General features: G+C 42.3%; 1 protein-coding gene across 2 annotated transcripts in view; it reads left to right on the top strand.

Moving 5' to 3' along the window:
- GNAL (G protein subunit alpha L) overlaps positions 1 to 20,532 on the top strand; it is a 149,945-nt gene that overhangs the window by 107,436 nt on the left and 21,977 nt on the right. The gene's annotated exons all lie outside the window — the stretch shown is intronic.

Below are 20,532 nucleotides of genomic sequence, written 5' to 3'. Positions count from 1 at the left end.
GAAGCCCCCCTTGCACCCACAGTTCGCTGCCCTCCCAGGGTCGATGATGTCTCTTCAGTGCAAGGAACAAAGCATTAACATCTTACTACAGAAATCAGCTTTTAAAGTGGCACACATTTGGTGGATGGAAAACTAAAAATCCAATAGGAATCAGAAGCAGGTGTATTCATTTTACCCTGATCAGTGTTTTTAGTTCTGTTCATTTTTTTTGCTTTCTATAAAATTACGGGTATTTCCATAAATTAGACTGCACTTATTCACTGTTATATATTCATTTTGGAGCAGGGCCCCCAAATTAAATTGTAAAATAATATCAGGGCACCTAGGTGGCACAGTCCATTGAGCATGTGACTTTGGCTCAGGTCATGATGTCATGGTTCGTGAGTTCGAGCCCCACATCAGGCTCTCTGCTGTCAGTGCAGAGCCCGCTTCGGATCCTCTGCCCCCCTCTCTCTCTGCCCCTCCCCTGCTCACATTCTCTCTCTCAAAAATAAATAAAACATTTTTTTAAAATGTTAATAAATAAATAAAATAATATCGACATCTGCAGTTGTGCCCAAGCTCTCACTTAAAGTACTAAGTGATCATCTTATACAGTTAGAAGTAGACTAGAACCTTGAAAGTAGGTGGTAATTAATATAGTAAGTAAAGACTTGATGAAAAAAATGTAAGAAGAAAAACAAGAAATAAGGAAAGGGGGGGGCGCCTGGGTGGCTCAGTCGGGTAAGCGTCCGACTTCGGCTCAGGTCATGATCTCACAGTTTGCGAGTTCAAGCCCCGCATCAGACTCTGTGCTGATAGCTTGGAGCCTGGAACCTGTTTTGGATTCTGTGTCTCCCTCTCTCTGCTCCTCCCCCACTCATGCTTGTGCGAGTGCTCTCTCTCTCTCTCTCTCTCTCAGAAATAAAGAAACTTAAAAAAAAAAAAAAAAGAAGGAAGGAAAATACTGGTGCCTAGGCTGACTCACTGTTTTTCCCTGAAATGCTCATTTTCCTGTTTCATTTTGCTATTTTAGCCTCATTCTATATCTGTTAGTCAATAACGGACCTGAGAAGAATGTTAATCAAGAAGCTCTAGATATGTTTGCTATTTTGATAAAAACTGTATTTAAAGTTGTTTTATATAACTTTTGGGGCGGCGAGAAATGAGTGCTTTTACATTTTAAGTCTGTAAACTCTAAAACGTCATACGTGTGGAAGAGATTTCATGAGCATACAATCTGGGAATTCACAATATTTGTTACCCACTGATGGAGCTACGCCGTGAATACTGATTTCAAGGAGAGGGTAGTTGTGTGGCTGCCCATAGGAGTTCAGGCAGCAGCATCTTGTGACGGACACTGAGAGAAGCCAATAAAAAGGGCCCAAGGAGAGGTGCTGGGTGTGTCCCAGGCAGGGACGGGAAGCCAGTCTGAAGGCAGATGGGTAATGGAAGAGTAGCCGTAAACAGATGAGAGAGGTCAGTGGAGCCAAGTGCCAAGGTCGTGCCAAGGAACTTGGATTTTCCTCCAAATGCAGTGAGTGAAAGCCGACTCAATAAGTGACGTTGTCAGGGTCACTCTGACTGCTGTGTGGAGAATTAAAAGAAGGAAACAAGGACCCGAGTGGGATGCCTCGGGTCGTCGAGGCGAGCCCTGGGGCACAAACGGGCAGATCTAGATGGTGGGTCAAAATGCAGGAGGCGGAGGAAAGTGGGGATCAAGGATGACAACAGGATAGGTCATGGTGCCATTTATTGAGGTGAAGGAACCTGGGACGTATTATGGGAGGACAGGGGACAGTATCGAGCGCCGGTTTGAAGAAATTAAGTTAGCGATCCCAAAGGCAATACCCGAGGGGAAAGATGAAGCAGGAGCCTGGAGCTCACAATTGAGACTGGCAGGGTGTATAGAGAAGAGGGTCCTGGACATGGAAATTCAATCCTCAAAGGTTGGTTTCAGGAAGAGGAAGAGCCTAAAACCACATCTGAGAAGTAGATGGAGAGGGAGTCCTTTAGAGGACGGAAGAGGATCTTGGGGTTGAGGTGGGGGAGGATTGATGGCGTTACAATTTACTTAACTTCCTTCTTACGATGACCAAGAACTGGCTCACCCCCCGACCCCAGCCCACAAGCAGGTGGTCCTCAAGCATTTGGTGAGCAGCAGGTACATCTAGGGAGCGGTCTCGGCGTGGCACACACCTGTTGCATACACCCTGAGGTGAGCATTAATGACCCTCCACTGTATATACTAAAGAAACCCTTCACTGATTGAAATTTTTCATGAACTAGAAAAGTATTTAAAATTCCTCTTCTTCAAGTCCTGCCTTAAATCAACATTCCCTTTTCAAATTGGTGTGCCCCTTAGTTTACATTGGTGAATACATCACTGTGGTTTTTCTCACGTCGTGTGGTGCGTTCAGACTGGTTTAGATTTGGGTGTGGAGTGGGGCAAGCTTCCCAGGGGAGCTCGGACTCACCCTGGGAGGGTCTCAGGAGGCACTCCACTTCCCAAAGGGCCTTTATCTTTCCTTCCAGCTCTTACTCGCTCTTTCTCGAACATATCATCTCAGAGTCATGTAAAGGCCATGGCAGTGTTAGACAGATGGAAAGACTATCTGAAGTCAATGCTAGCAATGGGAATTTCAAGCACAGCTCAAAATAATTTTAAAATTCGCATACGTTGGCATTTGAAGTTGATGTGAATATGTGCTTTATCATCGTTTTCCCGTATTTCTTGAGCAGGGACATCATGAGCAAACACCACAGTGCTACTCGGTGTCAAGTTAGGAATTTCTCTTTCTTAAAAAAAAGAGAAAAAAAAGAGAAACTGGGGCGCCCGGGTGGCTCAGTTGGTGAAGCATCCAACTTCAGCTCAGGTCATGATCTTGCGGTCCGTGAGCTCGAGCCCTGCATGGGGCTCTGTGCTGACAGCTCAGAGCCTGGAGCCTGCTTCAGATTCTGTGTCTCCCTCTCTCTCTCTCTGTCTCTCTCTCTGCCCATCCCCCCTCTCGCGCTCTGTCTGTCTCTCTCTCTTTCTCAAAAATAAACATTAAAAAAAATTTTTTTTAAAGAGAAACAGACAACTTAGTCTCCTACCACTCCAGGAATAAAAATCATGACTTAATTTAAGGTAGAATATGCAAATATAAATTTTTTAAAAGGAAGAAGTAGAGCCTTGACAAGAGGCAGGATTCAGATCTCAGCTCTGCCACGACCATTGTGTGAGACTCTGGGCAAACTCATGGGAACAGACATGGGTCCCATTCTCATTCAGTTCCCATAGGATTAAATAGGTATATACCAAAGTCCTCTAAATGGTGCTTGGCACATGGGTGAGCCCCACATAAGCTCCTGATGTTATGTCACCAGCATGGAAGCTGAAGTCCAGAGAGGTAAACTAAGGCACTTAAGATCACAGTTTCCCAGAAACAGGTGGCACACAGCCACGACCTTCAGACCCGTCCTTTCAGATTACCGAGAGCCATGGCACAAAGTGCTTGTGCGTGAGGTCAAGACTCCAGGCTCGTCAGGAATGAGGCACCAGTGCTTCATTATGCTTTCTTGACTCGGGGCCTGGCAGAATCACAGGAAGCGATTCCCCCTCTAGACCTCACTAATCCTAACTTCTCCAACATTGCTTCCTTTATCTATTTTAATGCATGTGGGAATCCAGACGGATCAATACCCTTTGTCTCTTAATAGCTGTTGCTTTTCGTCTAAACTCAGGTTTTGAGGTGGGGGTGAGGGATTTAAAATACAAGGAATGTTTCAATAACATTGGTTAGACCCAACATACGGCTACCAAATTTCATGCTGCCAAATTGGATTTTAAGGAACAGAAGCTGGGGCGCCTGGGTGGCTCAGTCGGTTGAGCGTCCAACTTCAGCCCAGGTCATGATCTCACAGTCATGATCTCACAGTCTGTGAGTTCGAGCCCCACATCGGGCTCTGTGCTGATGGCTCAGAACCTGGAGCCTGCTTCCGATTCTGTGTCTCTCTCTCTCTCTGCCCCTTCCCTGCTCATGCTCTGTCTCTGTCTCAAAAATAAATAAAAACATTAAGAAAAAAAATTAAAAAAAAAAAAAAAAAGGAACAGAAGCTGCCTTTATCAGCCATGCCCATCCCTCCAATAAAAAAAAAAAAAAACATTTCGGCATCAAAACAATGAAGGGACATGATCTCAGAGGAAATCCCTGGAACGATGATCCTCAGGTCATCTTGTCCAACCCACCCGACTTTAATTCCTCAAGGAATGTGTCTTATTCGTCCTTAAATGCCCAGCCCTTAGGTGAATATTGTTTCATGAAGTCGCTGCTCAGTAGGGGCTATTTGAAATAAATGAGTTAGCAAAACAGGAGCCTGGTGTTCACTATGGTACTGATAGGAAAAGCTGGCCTGTCCCTTTAAACATACGCACCCTACCCCGGATTCAGGCTCCGTGGCCTCCTTCTTCCCCCTTGCAGATCCCCAGTGTTCTGATGCATTTTCTTTTTCCCTCTCATTAAAATTGCTCAGAGAAAATATAGAACTTATATCTTGGTGGAAATTGAAGTCACTGTGCTACCTGGCTCAGCAGAATTGTATTTTGAACGTTCATGCTTGTTATGAAGGGAATAATTCTCAGCCCGGTTAAAGTAACCTCTTCCGTGGCAAAAACCCTGGGAATATTTTGAGGGAAGAGGTGCTTCTCAGTGCTGCTGAAATTCTGTAAAGGCCTAGCTGCCGGTGAGGAATCTGGGAAGAGTCTGGCGGTTCCTTAAAAGCTTAAACACAGAGGTAGCCGGCAGTTCCACTCCTGGGTATTTACTCAGAATTAAAAACATACGTCCTCACAAAAACTCACACACGGATGTTCATGGCAGCATGACTCACAATAGCTAAAAAGTGCAAACAACCCAAATGTCCCTCAAGTGATGCACAAAACCTGATGCATCACACAACGAAATATCATGTGGAATAAAGAGGAATGAAACGTTGATTCATGAGACAGCATAAATGAACCTTGAAGACATTCTATTAAGTGAAAGAAGTCAGACACAAAAGGGCACATATGATATGATTCGGTTTACATGACACATCCAGAACAGGCAAATCCACAGAAACAGAAAGTAGGTTAGTGATTGCCAGGGGCCTGGGGAAGGGGAAATTGAGAGGGACTGCTACTGGGTATAGAATTTATTTTGGGGACAATGGGAATATCCTGGAATAGTATTGATAGTTGCACAACCTTGTGACTGTGCTAAAAACCACTGAATTGTATAATCAAAATGGTGAATTTTATGTTATATGAAATATATGTTATGTGGGTTATATTGAATCTAAAAAAAAGAAAGATTGTGGAGGTGGGAGGGATTCAAGGCAGGAAAGGCAAAGGGAACACTCGTCAAGATTGGCCAGGGAACAGGGGCCCCTGGGTGGCGCAGTCGGTTAAGCGTCCGACTTCAGCCAGGTCACGATCTCGAGGTCTGTGAGTTCGAGCCCCGCGTCAGGCTCTGGGCTGATGGCTCGGAGCCTGGAGCCTGTTTCCGTTTCTGTGTCTCCCTCTCTCTCTGCCCCTCCCCCGTTCATGCTCTGTCTCTCTCGGTCCCAAAAATAAATAAAAAAAACGTTGAAAAAAAAAATTAAAAAAAAAAAAAAAAAAAAAGATCGGCCAGGGAACAGTCTCCTCGATGAGTCAGGGGTCCTCTTGTCAACATCAGATGAAAGTCTACACATGTGCTTACAAGGCCTGTTTTTTAGAAGGCCTCTGTCAATCACAAATGCATGCCACACTCCAGTTCTGCAAACACATATGAGCAAATGGGAGCCCCCAAATTATAAAGTGCCTATGGTATAAAAACAAAAAAAAGCTATGATCTATATTATGCTATTTGGCATGCAAAGAGTAGAAACTTGCTCAGGCTTCTTCAAAAAGAGGGGAATTTGTTCTGAGTTTCTCTTGGAAACCACTGTTGAGTCAAAGATGCTGTGGGGACCAGCTCTTCTGTTCCTGCTGTGTGGACATTTCAGCTTGGCTTTGCTCCTAATGGCAGGTCCACTCTGCAACTGCAGGCCAGGTCCCAGAGGAAGCAGAGAGATCAGCTTTGCTAAAAGGGAGACAGCCTGCATCTGGCCATGATCCCAGCCTGCTCACATGGTGGCCCCACCTGCTGTCCCTGGGCGGTCAGTGGCCACACCCACATCCCTGAGCAGAGGCTGCGGTAAGGCAGGGCAACCAGGCTGCACTGTCTAACACCAGGACAGACCGATTTGGCTAGAGGATTGTGGGAACAGTCATCATAACTGAGCATTAAGTATTGTACTTTGGGTAAAAATGAATGCCTTTGAAGCACCAAGCAAGCCGTACAAATAAGTAGAGATTATATTTTATACAGAATTGCCCAGTTCCCACTGTGAAAATTAAAAGACAATCTCTCCTGCATTATCCCCCAAAATGCATTTCCTCTAAGTCCTAATAATAAGTGATTATGTAGCCATGGAAACAGCTATTTTGGGAGAAAGCAAATCAGAGAAAATTGGATCTTTAGAACAGGTTCATAAAATCAGACTTCGCTTAATGTAGCTTGAAACTCTGTTGCTCAGTGCAGGTCCCAGTGCTTTGTACTGATTGTTTACATGATAAGCACCTCTGGGAGTGCATCCATTTGAATAATGGGTTTTAGAATACTCTCAGAGAGAATATTCCAGAAAAAAAGGAAAGAATTGCAAGAAAGGTACAGTGATTTTCTGCTATGCCCCTGTCTGCCTTTGGCCATCTCTCAGGAGTCTTGGGGACCACATTGACCGCATTGACCACATTTACTCTCTAGGACTGATTTTGTTCTCATGGCTCCCAAGTCCCCAGATTTAAGCTTTCAGGACAATCAGGAAATTATTAGCAAACATGAAGTCTCAGCTGCAAAGCTGTTTTTTTGAGGTCATCTTCAAGTCAACGAAGCTGTAATTTAAAATGTCCATGTTACTACACCCTGTCGAATCCATTGAATATATAATCAACCAACTGGGTGCACCTACACGTTGTCCTTAACACTCACGTTGATCTTTATTTCTAACCAAATGTATTGTCAGATTCATTTTCTTGATCTGCAGAATTGGACGCGTTCCTTTTATGGGCAGTACAGTCCATTTCTTGTGGGTATGAAGCATGGCATCAGTGGCAGGACAAAGTAGATGGACCAAATACCCCAGAGTCAGTCGGTCAGCCCCTGGTTGTTTCCATTTTCTTCCGTGCCCGTTTGGAAACCCTGCCCTGAGAAGGAATTTTTAAGAGGGCTTGCTTAACACCAGGGCTTCTGTGTGAGTAGGAAGCCTGCACTTCTTCTCCTGTGTCTCCTTCTCACACTCACCTGATACACATGCACAACACTGCTCACAGCAGATGTGTGGGGTGTTTTCCCACACCAAGTGATTCCCCACGACACCAGCTGGGTGTCCTACAATTTAACTCAGTGCAGATGCTGTCTACCCCGAGACCGTGTCAGATCCCACAGGTTGCGGGCTCAGTCCCACGAGGCTGCCCCCGACTTCAGACGCCAGTCCCAAGCGATAGGTCTCCAGGTTATCTATAGCTTCTGCTCTACTACTGACGACTCACAGAACTCAAGGTCACTTACTTCCATTTACTAGTTAATTAAAGGAAGTGATAAAGGATATACATGGACAGCCACACGAGGAGATACACAGGGCGAGGTCTGGGAGGGTCTCGAGCACAGGAGCTTCTGTCGCCATAGAATTGGGACGTGTCACCCTCCCGGTACATGCATGTGTTCACCAACCTCTCCAAGACCTTGTACTTTGGGATTTTTATGGAGGCTTCACCATGTAGGCATGAACTGTCCTTAACTCCAGCCCTCTTCCCTTCCTGGAGGATGGGGTAGGCAGGAGCTGAAGCCAAGCTTCTAGTCATGGCTTGGTCCTTCTGGTGACCAGCCCCATCAGGGACCCCACCCAGAGTCGCCTCACTGAAACAAAAGACACTCCTATCACACGGGAAGGTACAAGGGATTTAGGAGCGCAGTGTTAAGAACGGGGGCCCATGACCAAATATTAGAATGGAAAATGCTCCCAGTGCTCTTATCACTTAGGAATTTACAAGAGTTTCAAAAGCTCTGTGCCAGGTATCAGGATCAGAGATCCTGACTATCTCACATGTGTAAACAAATGTTTCAAATCTTTCAGGAAAACTACTCCCTTGAGTGGAGGATCCTAGTGGGTTCCCCTGCGTCATCTCATTGAATCTTCAGGCTTCTTATAAAGAGAGGATGCTGAGATGGGGCTCCAAGTCCTGTCCCTTCTGGCACGTCATAGTAGTTTCTGGTGTTTCCCATTCAGTAGATATTGTTAGATTCATTTTGAAGCTGTGAAGATCAAGCCTTTGAACTATATATGGTAAAAAAAAAAAAAAAAAAAAAAAAAAAAGTGTTATAATAATGTTTTTGCTGCCTTAGCTGTATGTCCCCAATTATTTCTAGAAATAGGACTTTTGTCAGTGTCCTGTGAGGGGTGCCAGTAGTGAAGGGGGGTCAGCAGCAATGAGGAACCTCGCAACACCCTTAACCTCTCCCGTGCTCCTTTGCGGTGGCTCAGTGAGTGCCAAGAAACACTCCCGGGGCCCACTTTAAAGACTAAGGCTAGGGGCGCCTGGGTGGCTCAGTCGGTTAAGCGTCCGACTTCAGCTCAGGTTACGATCTCGCGGTCTGTGAATTCGAGCCCTGCGTCGGGCTCTGGGCTGATGGCTCTGGGCTGAGCCTGCTTCCGATTCTGTGTCTCCCTCTCTCTCTGCCCCTCCCCCATTCATGCTCTGTCTCTCTCTGTCTCAAAAATAAATAAACGTTAAAAAAGAATTTTTTTTTTTTAAATAAAGACTAAGGTCAGCTTCCAAAGCTGTAACAGCAGGACCAAAGGCAACTTGCATCAAATACCAACTCCAAGTGGCATTTTATTAGAATAACTGTATCAAACCAAAGTGGTATTTTATTAGAGTGAAAGTTATTTTAGATGTTCGCATTGATAACATTTACTTATCATAAGATCTATGTGGCCATTTTGATAAAAACGAAATTGAAACTCAGTGCACATAGATGACCGTTGAATCTTTCACGAGGGCTCAGCATCCGGTTTCTTCCTGCTGGGGGCAGGGTGTTTGGAAACGCTCTGGTTTATGCAGATGAGTAATAACAAATAGTAGCAAAAATAAGGGTTGTTTTTTTTTTTTTTGCTCTGTAATCACAAGAAACATTTTAAGTTAAATTATGCAGCATGTGAAAAGGAGAAGAGCAAGAAATTCTCTTCCAAATTGAATTCCTAATAGCCCACTCACACTTCTAAAAAGTGTCTGATAGACACTTAAGTTCTTAGATCTTTAAATTTTTAAATGCACAGATACAGTCTTTAAGACAGAAATCTATTCTGTGCCACATTTTCACCTGTGACAGTTGCCGTGTGATGAGAGCCTGGGCTCCCCTGTGGGCTGGACCTCTCTGCAGCAGAGGTCCCTCGTCTGTGCCTCACGGGGACCTACCTTCATGGTTATACTGCTGGACAGGTGCTGTGCCGTCTACACAACGGTCAGTGCACTGCCACAGCCCCTCTCCCAGCACAGCAGCACATCTGCAAGAAGTTGAAAATGTGTGCAGAATAGCTTGGTGAGGGATGGGGTCACACAGGTGTTCACATGTATCAAAACTCAGCAAATGTGCACTCAAGATTTGTGTTTCTTTCAACCTAAATTTTACATCAACAGAAAAAAATTGTGAACAAATGCTGATCTGTAGACAAAAATCTGCATGCTGAAGTATTTAGGAGGAAGCGAACTGATGTCTGCAATTTCTTTGAAATGTATCAAAAATAAGAGATAGATGATTTTTTAAGTATGGTAAAATGGTAATCGCAAAATCTAGATGGTGGGTACTCAAGCATCCACTATGAAATTATTTCAGGTTGTATGTTTAAACGTTTCATAGTGAAATGTAGGGGGAGGAAAATACATGTGTAAAAATGTGATCAGAAAATATAGAAGAAAATAAATTACATAGCAACACAGATTAACACATCAGTGATACTGCATAAGTATAACATGCCACATAAGACATTTGCCTGTAAGAGGTTTTTATTGCAATTCTCTTAAGTATTTGATGAATTCTTTGAAATATTTCCAAGGAACCCAAGGACCTCAGATTGAAAACCACCAAATACAAGAATTAACAAAGTGTACAGCTTCAGAAAGACTTAGAGGTATGTCTTGTATTTCTAACCTTCAAAAGGTAGCTACAAAATAGCTCATAGTTACAGAAATTTACCATGTGGAGCACTATTCTGTGCACATTTCATAAGTTAACAAATTAATCCTCGTACTTATCCAAAGAGGAGGAAACAAAATCACCTAAGTTTACACAGGACTCTATCATGCCAGATTATTACTTGATTTATCCAGTATTTCAAATCTTAAACCTAAAGATGTAATGGGGTGCCTGGGTGGTTCAGTTGATTAAGCTCAGGTCATGATCTCTGCGTCTGTGAGTTCGAGCCCCTCGTTGGGGGCTCTGTGCTGACAGCTTGGAGCCTGGAGCCTGCTCCAGATTCTGTGTCTCCTTCTCTCTCTGCCCGTCCATGACTCACACTATGTCTCTCAAAAGTAAATAAACATTAAAAAAAAAAAAAACAACCCAAACCTAAAGATCTGAGAGATTATTTCTTAAAAGTTCAAGTTCACACGTGTGTGCCAGACGTGGCCAAATGCTAAATTGTAAAAGTGATGAGGCCTAGCTCTAAGCTTATAAATAAGTGGATTTTCACAAGGGCACCCATTTTCTCAGAATCTGAAGCCACTCCATTTACCTTCCATTTCCATCCAATTCCTATCATGAGTATGGTTTGCAAATGAAAGCCGGGATAGTTTTTTTATAGAGGTCCTGGGGGTTCAAGAAAGGGAAAGACAACTCACAGCCGAAGGGGGGACATATTTGTAAATCATGTATCTTATAAGGGACTTGGATCCAGAACATAGAAATAACTCCTACAGTTCAATAGTAACTATAGAAATAACTTTAACATTAATACTTTTATCAATTTTAGAAAGAGCAAAGGAGCAGAATAGACATTTCCCCAATAAGATATGTAAATGGCCAATAAACTCATGAGAAGATGCTCGGTAGCATTAGCCATTGAGAAATGCAAAGTAAAACCACCTCACAGCCACTGGGATGGCTATAATAGAAAAGCCAAATAAAAAACAAACGTTGGCAAGCATGTGGAGAAATTGGAACGCTCACATATTGCTGGTAGGAATATAAAATGGTAAGACTGCTTCCAAAAGCAGTCTGGCAGTTCCACAAAAAGTGAATCAGAGTTACCATATGACCCATCAGTTCCCCTCCCAGATATATATTCAAGAGAACTGAAAACACATCCATACTAAAACTTCAAGACAAATACTCATAACAGCATTATTCGTAAGAGCCAGAAAGTGGAAACAACCCAAATACCCATCAATTGATGAATGGGTAAACATTATGAATGGGTCTATCCATATAATGGATGATTAGCTAGCTATAAAAAGGAATGAAGCACTGATCCAAGCTGCAACCTCGGAGAACCTTGAAAACATGATGCTAAGTGAAAGAAGGCAGACACAAAAGGCCACATGCTGTATGATTCCATTTATAGGAAATGCCCAGAATAGACATCTAGAGACAGAAAGTAGATTAGGGCTGCATAGCGTTGAGGGAGGGTGAGGGGACCGATGAAGAGTGACTGCCTAATGGGTACAAGGTTTCCCTTTGGAGTGATGAAAATGTCCTAAAAATAATCATGGAGATGGTTACACAACTCTGAATATGTGAAACACACTGAATTGTGCATTTCAAATGCACTTTATATTCAGATCCTCTGTTGCAACTAGCTTGTTAGATCTTAACTTGGACTCCTGAGTAAAATTCATTTGGAGACTGCTGATAATTTGAATTTCCTAATTTCAGGGCCTTTCTATTTAATTCCAAGGCAAGGGGGAGAGACTCCATCAAAAGTAGTGAACAATTGCTCTATAGAACTTCATATTCCTTTCCCTATACAGTGAATTCCGGCATATCTGTGTGTTTGAATTGAGTGTGGTCACAGTAATTACGCTGTGGATAGTTTTCAGTATAAGACTCCTAACATTTCACATTTTGCATATTCTTACTTTTAAAATCAGTTTAAAAGAGGAAAGAGAGGAAAAAATGAAAAAGCAAAAATACGGATTCAGAATATGATTCTCATGCTGAAAATATGTCTTAATTTCTCTAAAAAATAATCATCATGGAAATTGGCAGGTAATTTTACAAACAGTTACTTCTGTGGCATTTTGAGTTATTCCTCTCCATGCAGGGCCTGATACAGTAACGTCTCATTAAATGTTTGTTGAATGAATAATAAACCTAACCACGTTTTTATTTTTTTTTTAATATATGAAATTTATTGTCAAATTAGTTTCCATACAACACCCAGTGCTCATCCCAAAAGATGCCCTCTTCAATACCCATCACCTCCCCTCCCCTCCCTCCCACCCCCCATCAAACCTCAGTTTGTTCTCAGTTTTTAAGAGTCTCTTATGCTTTGGCTCTCTCTCCCACTCTAACCTCTTTATAACCACGTTTTTAAAGTCTTCCTTGTGGATGGTTCGTGTGCCAGTTCGACTGCTCACATGGAATTATTGCATACGTGCCACTGTGCCTGGAGCCATGCCTGCCTCATAGCAGGTGTTCAGAAAATAGTTAAACGAATGGACTTTTATAACTTTCCTTTCTCTGTGTTCTGTACCATTCATAGCCTGCCATTCTCAGGTATACAGAATTGATTTTCCTGTAAAGCTCGGGTAAAGGCACGCTCTCTGTTCATGACAGCATTATTCAGCATAGCCAGAAAGTGGAAACAACACAAATGTCTGTCATGTGAATGGAGAAACAAAATGTGGTCTGTACATACGATGAACTATTACTCAGCCCTTAAAAGCATGAAATATTCATAGCTACTACCTCGTGGCCTCCTTTAGGGCAGACGTGTTCACTGTCTCAGAGAAAACTGTATATATCATGGCAGAACGTCGTAGAACTACTTCCCTCCGCCCAGTAAACAACAAGAATGTGTTCACAGTATCAAGAAATTTAGTTAAAGCCTTTAAATCGGATTTAGCCAGTAAGGAAGCTGCCCTTTGACAATTTCACATTAAAGAAAGCCCTCAAAACAGGAAGAAAGGAAAAAGCCTTCCTTGAGATAGTGCATGGTGTCAGTGGTTAGAATTACATATCTTCTTTTACACTGGACCACATCGATCACATAATAATTAGAATGCATGATATCAATGAAAAGCTACCTTTCAAGTCCAAGTTTATTCTATTATTATATTAGATTGAGGAAATCTAAGCATGAAGAGAATTTCCATTTGCTCACTAGCAGTTTTATTCATATAACAACAATTAAGTGGACAGTATGCCATTGTTTCTTAATCTATTTTATATTATTATGAATCTGGAATTAATATTTTGCATTAATGTGAATGTTCTGCATCATTTCTGGGAAGAAGAAATGAAAGAGTCTTCATACCAAGCTACCTGAGGCAGGTGGTAACTGCTAAGAAAGAAATTACTTTGCTATACTTTGCCAAGATCCATGCAGGGACTAAATATAACTTCTTCTAAAATCTACGAGACTTAATAGGTCATTTGTGAAAAAAAATTTATTATCCTGCATTGAACATGTTAAAAACGTCTCAGATCTCTTTTCAGGTAAGAAACTCAGCGTCAGGTAAATGTAGATTGGAAGGGCCAATCCCATTTCTTCCTCTGACAAATGGTGTGGTCTGAACAAATCAGCATATACTTGGTCTCTGAAAATAGAGAGCCCAGGCGGTACCCCTTCTCAGAAGGCTTGCCTCGTCCAGAAGTCCCTACTCCTCCTTTCTCCACCCTTGTTCAACCACACGCTTCCAGTTAGATTCTAAAGGTCAGCTTTCTTGCAAGGACCTGGGGCAGATAGTGGGACCTGCCAGGATGGTACCGTCACAGACACACCATTGTGAGCAGCTGCAGAAAGGAAACCCTAGGATGCTTCCAGTGAGCAGGAACCATGTTGAATGCAATTTGTGTTGGTGTCCTTATTCTATTTCCTGTAAATGACTTGGAGGAATTCACAAAGTTTCACCCTGTAGCATAAGTTGCAATTCAGTTAGCTTTGAAAATTCTCCTTTAACCCCTAAACTACTCATAAAAATACATTTTCCTTTTCCTGCAGTTTGCTAAGATTTACTATTAGGTCTTATTTTCCAGATGTTAATCTTGGCTGGGACTTATTATATTTAGGACATGGTTAATCATGTCCTGAGGCAGTCTGGTAGTTCCTGGAAAAGAAACCACTACATGTTGAACTTATCTTAGTGGAAAAGCTCAGCCAGCACCTTGATGCCCCAGTTGTGCAGAACCTTCCACGAGAAGAAACACCGGGGGAAGTAAATACCTCTGCTTTATGGAACATTAATACATGCATCGCGTTTGCTGATTACTTGTCTCCCATCCCTGAGCCATGAACTCACTAAATATTTTTGGGCACGAGCTGGAAGATTCTAGCCCAGCCCCATTGAAGATTATAGAACAAGAATGCATATCCATTATATTTTAGTTGAGGTATCTGGCACTTGATGGCTTAGTTCAAAACCATTTTAAAGTTAACACTTACAAGATATGTATCTATCTTTGGCTTGCTTTAATTAAGCCACCAGTGTTCACTGTCTCAGAGAAAAATGAATCCTGTAATAGTACGTTGTAGTAGTATAGAAGCAACAAGAAATATTCTGCTTCCCGTAGGGCTTTATACAATGTAAACAGAGGATTAAAAAATAAATTATTTCTAGTAGGACTCCCTGAATTAAGTTATATTTGGTTTCTTTTCTTTATTTTGTTTTTGTTTTTGTTTTAGAGAAAGAGGAGCAGAGAGAGAGAATCTCCTGCAGGTTTCACATTCAGCACAGAATCCGACTCAGGGCTCAGTCTCACAACCCTGAGACCATGACCTGAGTGGAAATCAAGAATTGGATGCTTAACCAACTGAGCCACCCAAGCGCCCCTGTATTTGGTTTCTAATATGGTTTTGCTTAACTAAAGATACCAGCTTAAACTGACAGTCTTTATGTTCTGGCTCAAAAGCTGAATTGCAGCTTTTCCTTGACCAAAAGGAATTCCCAGGCTCAGCCTTGCAGGGGCACTAATGGCCAATGACTCCTTCCTTTTTGTATATTGTAGGGGTTAAACCAGAATTGAAAAGACTTCAAATGGTTCTCAGAATATGTGATTCCTTAGAACTAGTACTGTCTATTCTGTGGACATGAATATTTTAAGTCACTTGACTTAAGTTTCATTTAACTGTGAGATGATGTGACTTAAAAGCTGTGTCACATGGCAGATCAGATCCAGCACTGATGAGGGATACGGGTGCGTCAACAGCACACACTGGTTCCCGGAAGCAGCAGTAAAGACCCACCCCCACCCCCACCACCTCCCCCTACTCAGTCCAAAATAGCCCTGGGGAAGCTCTCAGCTTCTGATGATCTGTTTACATTATACACACAGGGTGCACCAACAGGAAGACAAGAAAAGGTTTTAGTGTGCAACAAAATTCGCTGTCTTGTGTGCACATTAACGATTTTTTAACTCGCAGGTTGTAAGCTTAATGCTCAAGTTTTTTTTAAAGTGATGTGAGAACAGCCACTTCCTGCAGAGTGGCCCCGCACGCAGCCTGGGCAGGCCAGTGTGGCCCCCCTGCCCATTTGCCCTAGATCTTTAGCTGTGAAATTGCTTTCCATCCCACACTGTGTCTGCAGGACGACCTACCAGTGTCCCATTAGACAGCCAGGCAGTACTAGATATTACCGTGTGTTTCTATGCAGGGAAATAAGTTTTTCTTAAAAAGAAAAAAAAAAGCATAATAAAGATTTCTGGTGAAAGGGGGAACGGTGATTGGAAAGAGGAATATATTGCTTGTTTCACAGACAGAAAATATTTCAGGTCTTTGTTTTCCTTCCATAGTTTAGTTTCTACTCATATTCTTGTCTCCCTCTGAGGCAGGAACCCCATCGAAGGAGTAGGTTTTCTTTCTACAGAACATTCTGTAAAGGGAGGAGTAACACAGAAATAGACACAGACTGCCTTCTCTGTTTTCGCTGAATCTACTCCACATGTCCCCTGTGAGATCTGCAAACGTCCATCACAAATTGCTGGGAAAAGGACAATTTAGATAATACACATTTTTCTCTTAGTAAGTTGTACAGTGAATCTGTGCAGACTGTTTCAGGATTTTTTTTTTAATGAAATTAAGCAGCCTATACCATTTTGGTCTGATTCTTTTGCTCAAATTAAGGTTTTAAGATTTATTCATATGTTGAGTATGGTGATAGCTATTTATTTTCATTACTATATAGTATTCGATTATAAAAATACACCACAATTTATTTTTCTGTTCTGTTCATGGACGATTGGGTTGTTTCCAGGTTTGGGCTATGACGAATAATGATGCTGTGAACATTTTGTTCTGTAACCTGGTATACAGGTACAAGAGTTTCTCTAGGGTGGATAATCAGATAAGGAATTGGTGCTTATAGGGGATGCATATTTTAACTTTATTAGGTAATGCTATTTTTCCCAAGGAGATTATATCCACTGACATTCCCAGCAGGAGTGTTATGAGAGTCTTCGTTGCTTTATATCTTTGCCAGAACACGCTATTTCGAGACTTTGCCTGAATTATTCTGAGGGATTTTTTTTTTTTTTACTTTAGTGGTTTGGAACAGTCCTTCCTGGTGCCAAGACCTGATGCAGACCTTATTACCCACTGTTATGATCATAATTTCTCCCTTTCCAGTTTTATAAATGAAGAAATGAGGCCCAGCAAGGAGAGCTGATAGCGCTGCCCAGGACAGAAAAAAAGAGCCCCAGGCCCCTTGCTCAGTCAGGACCACACTGCACGCCTCTCCCTCTGCTTTCCCATTGCTTCCTTTGCTGAGAAGATCCAAAATCATCTTAAAATAAGACTGAACTAAAAAGAGTGTAGAGTTATGCTTTAACAAAACCCAAGCAGAAAAATTAATATTTAGAGATTACTTAAAAAAAAAAAAAAGTATTGCCATTGATTTTTTTCTAAATCTAGGTCTTTCTTTATTGCAAAGAGGACTGGGAAGGAATCTGGAGCCTCCCACCCAGTTCTCTGAACATCTAGAACAAGGTGATCATTGCCCCACTCGACATCAAAAGAAATCCTGGACTATCCTTAGAAAGCCAGGAGTATCTAGATTTAATTTCCAGCCTGTCATCACACGGGTAAGTTATTCAGTATAGAGAGGAAACACGAGCACCCCCATGTCAGTACAGTTGGTAGATCCCAAATTAGACCATCAGGACATAGGGAATTCGGGTACTCCTAAGAGTGTTAACTCCCTGCACCACCATCGGGACTAAAAATCTAGGCGTTACCAGCCTGTATGCACAGCAATGCAGAAGTCCACTCAAATGCAACTCTTCTGTTTCTAACTCTTCCTTGTACTCATTTTAAAACGTTGACATCACGTTAACATAGTTTGAGGTACCATGACTTTGCAATTTCCCAAGGTGTGAGGAGTCTCGGAGTTTTTAATTATAGCCGTGTTCCAAAATTAAAAGGTGATAGAAACAATTATATATATAATATATACAGTAATACGGTATATGTAATGTAGCCCTTAAAATGGTCACCAAGAAGATATATATCCAATGCCATGTTCTTTGAATGCATTCATACATTCAACAGGAATGTATTAAGCATCTGTGTGTCCCAGAGGTTGACTGGTACCAGGCCAAGAAACAAAATGTCACCATGGGAAAATCGGAAAGGACACACTGCTGCTGAGATAATCACAGATACATACATAGGTACAATTGTGGGAAGTGAAGAGGAACTCTAAAAGAGAATCAAGGCATAACGTTTCAACCCCCCTGGAAAACTACCTGTGAGAAGTAGGATTTTAACACGCACAATAAAATTATTTTCCATATATATTTAGTTCCTTCTTTTATTTTGGAATGTCTTTAGATTTAGCAAATGATTCTCTTCCAATGAACTCAAGCCGTAGGACCCGCTTAAATATCTCAAGTTTAGCCATTGGTATTGGTTCAAAGGAAGAAAGAAACAGAATAGGCCGTATGAACCAAATTAAAACAATTTTCTTCCCCATTTTATGGTGAAAATAATTAACTGGCTTGACTCACAGTTTTCTAGAGATATCTGTACTCTAATCAAAATTTTCTTAGAGTCCCTAAGAAGAAAGTTTCTACTTTGGATCTGGGTGTTATAAGGTACTGCAGAAGCTTTGACTAGTCCCACGATCGTACACTGTTTACAGAGGGTCCAGGACTTCCGATGTTGCGACTCAGGACTTTTCAACTTTACAATGATGTGAAAACAATACACGTTCGGTAGAAACCATACTTGGAATTTGGACCTTCTCCCAGGTTAGCGATGTGCAGTAAAGTGCCTCGCAGTGACACAGCTCCCAGACAGCCACATGATCACAAGGATAATACCCTTGCAGCCATTCTGCAGCCATTGTGTATGTCTCTTTCAGTAGAGCATTCGGTCAATTACATGAGATACTCAACACTTGATTATAAAATAGGTTTTGTGTTAGATGTTTTGGCCCAAATACAGGCTAATGGAGGTATTCTGAGCACGTTTAAGGCAGGCTCGACTAAGGTATGATGTTCAATACGTTAGGTGTATTGGGGCACCTGGGTGGCTGGTGGCTGGTTGAGTGTTCGACTTTGGCTCAGGCCATGATCTCACAGTTCATGGGTTCAAGCCCCATGTCGGGCTTTGTGCTGACAATGCAGAGTCTGCTTCAGATTCTCTCTCTCTCTCTCTCTTTCTGCCCCTTCCCCACTCATGCTTGCTCTCTCTCTCTCTCTCTCTCTCTCAAATAAATAAACACTCAAAAAATTTAAATAGGGTAGATGTATTAAATGCATTTTCAACTTAGGGTATTTTCAACTTATGATGGGTTTATTGGGATATAGCACATCGTAAATCAAGGAAGGTCTGTATTCTTTCTTTACACCATGAATTGAGTCCAGAAGATTCCCATGTGCAGTCAGAATTGCCATAGGACAAAGGTTCCTTGATAATCTTACATAAACTCAAAATAATCTCCCCTATCCTAGATACACAAAAAGAAAGCATGCTAGTCTGAAACAGACCCTGAAGGCTTACACCCTCAATGGAATGGAAAGAATGGAAAACTTAGCAATAGAATGTAGATAGATGTAGAGAAGGGAGTCATCAGGATGATTCCTAAGAATCTGGCTCGAGCAAGTAACTGGGTGAACAGAGGTGCCATTTCATAGGTAGGATGAGCAGGTTTTCGGGAGAAGGACTGCAAGTTCAGTCAATTGGAGGAGTTGCCAAACAGTCTGGCACCCCAAATTCTCCAGTGTCAGGAGACAGTTGGGGATACTGGAGCTCAGAAGGAAACTTGCTCTAGAAATGCACGAGTGAGTGTTAGCTATAGATCATACTGAACACAATGGGGATGGCTGGGGTATTGATAGAGGAGAGAAGAGGATGAGGCCTAAGGACTGCTGCTACCCAGCTCAGGGGGAGGAGGGGCACTGGCCAAAGGTGAAGTTGGCCCCTCCTTGTTCCTGCTGTCTGAAAATATGGCTTCTGGAACCCTACCCCATGCTCTAGACTGACCGGCCCAGAGAGGAGACTTGCCATCAGTCAGTGACAGTAGCTTCAGGGGGCGTTAATTGCTTTTAGCAACCTTAACTTAGGTCACATCAACCTTAGAGTCCATGCAACTCCTCAGTCTTCTCAAAAGAACAGCTAAGTCACCTTATTCTTTTAAGCCAAAGATGATCAGTCTATTATTCTTATTAACTGCTTGGAGTCCTCCTTATTATACTGGTCTCATTATATCCATGGATTCTTCTTACTTTTTTTTTTTAAGTTTATTTATTTATTTTGAGTGGGAGGAGGGGCAGAGAGCAAGGAAGAGAGAGAATCCCAAACAGGCTCCACAACGTCAGCACAGACCCTGACGTTGGGCTCTAACTCACTAACTGTGAGATCCTGACCTGAGCCGAAACCAAGAGTCGGTCACTTAACGGGCTAGACACCCAGGGGCTCCCACAGAATCTTATTCCAAACACGTAGCAGATGTGTGGTCACAGGCCAGTTGCCTAGCTCTCTGTACTTCAGTTTCCTAACCGGTACATCGGAGACGTTAGTAGCATCTACCCCAGAGGGTTTGTGAAGGTGAGATGAGCTAATTCATGTGAAGTGCTTGGAACAATGCTTGGCACACCAGTACTTAATAAATGTTTGTTGTCCTCATCCTCCTCATCTATCAGAGTTTCTCGTGATTATGCTCCAAACCCTCTCACCTGATTAGAATTTGTCATTGGGCAAACTAAAGAACATGTCAAGGAACCATTTGGCTAACTGAAAGGAAACCAAAAGAAAGGGAGGGTGAGTGGGGGTGGGAGTGAGCAGAGAAGGAGA

The sequence above is a fragment of the Panthera tigris genome, chromosome D3 (assembly GCF_018350195.1).
Source record: "Panthera tigris isolate Pti1 chromosome D3, P.tigris_Pti1_mat1.1, whole genome shotgun sequence".
Classification (NCBI taxonomy): domain Eukaryota; kingdom Metazoa; phylum Chordata; class Mammalia; order Carnivora; family Felidae; genus Panthera; species Panthera tigris.
Note: the sequence above shows the minus strand (reverse complement) of the source record. Positions and strands in the feature narration are given on the sequence as shown.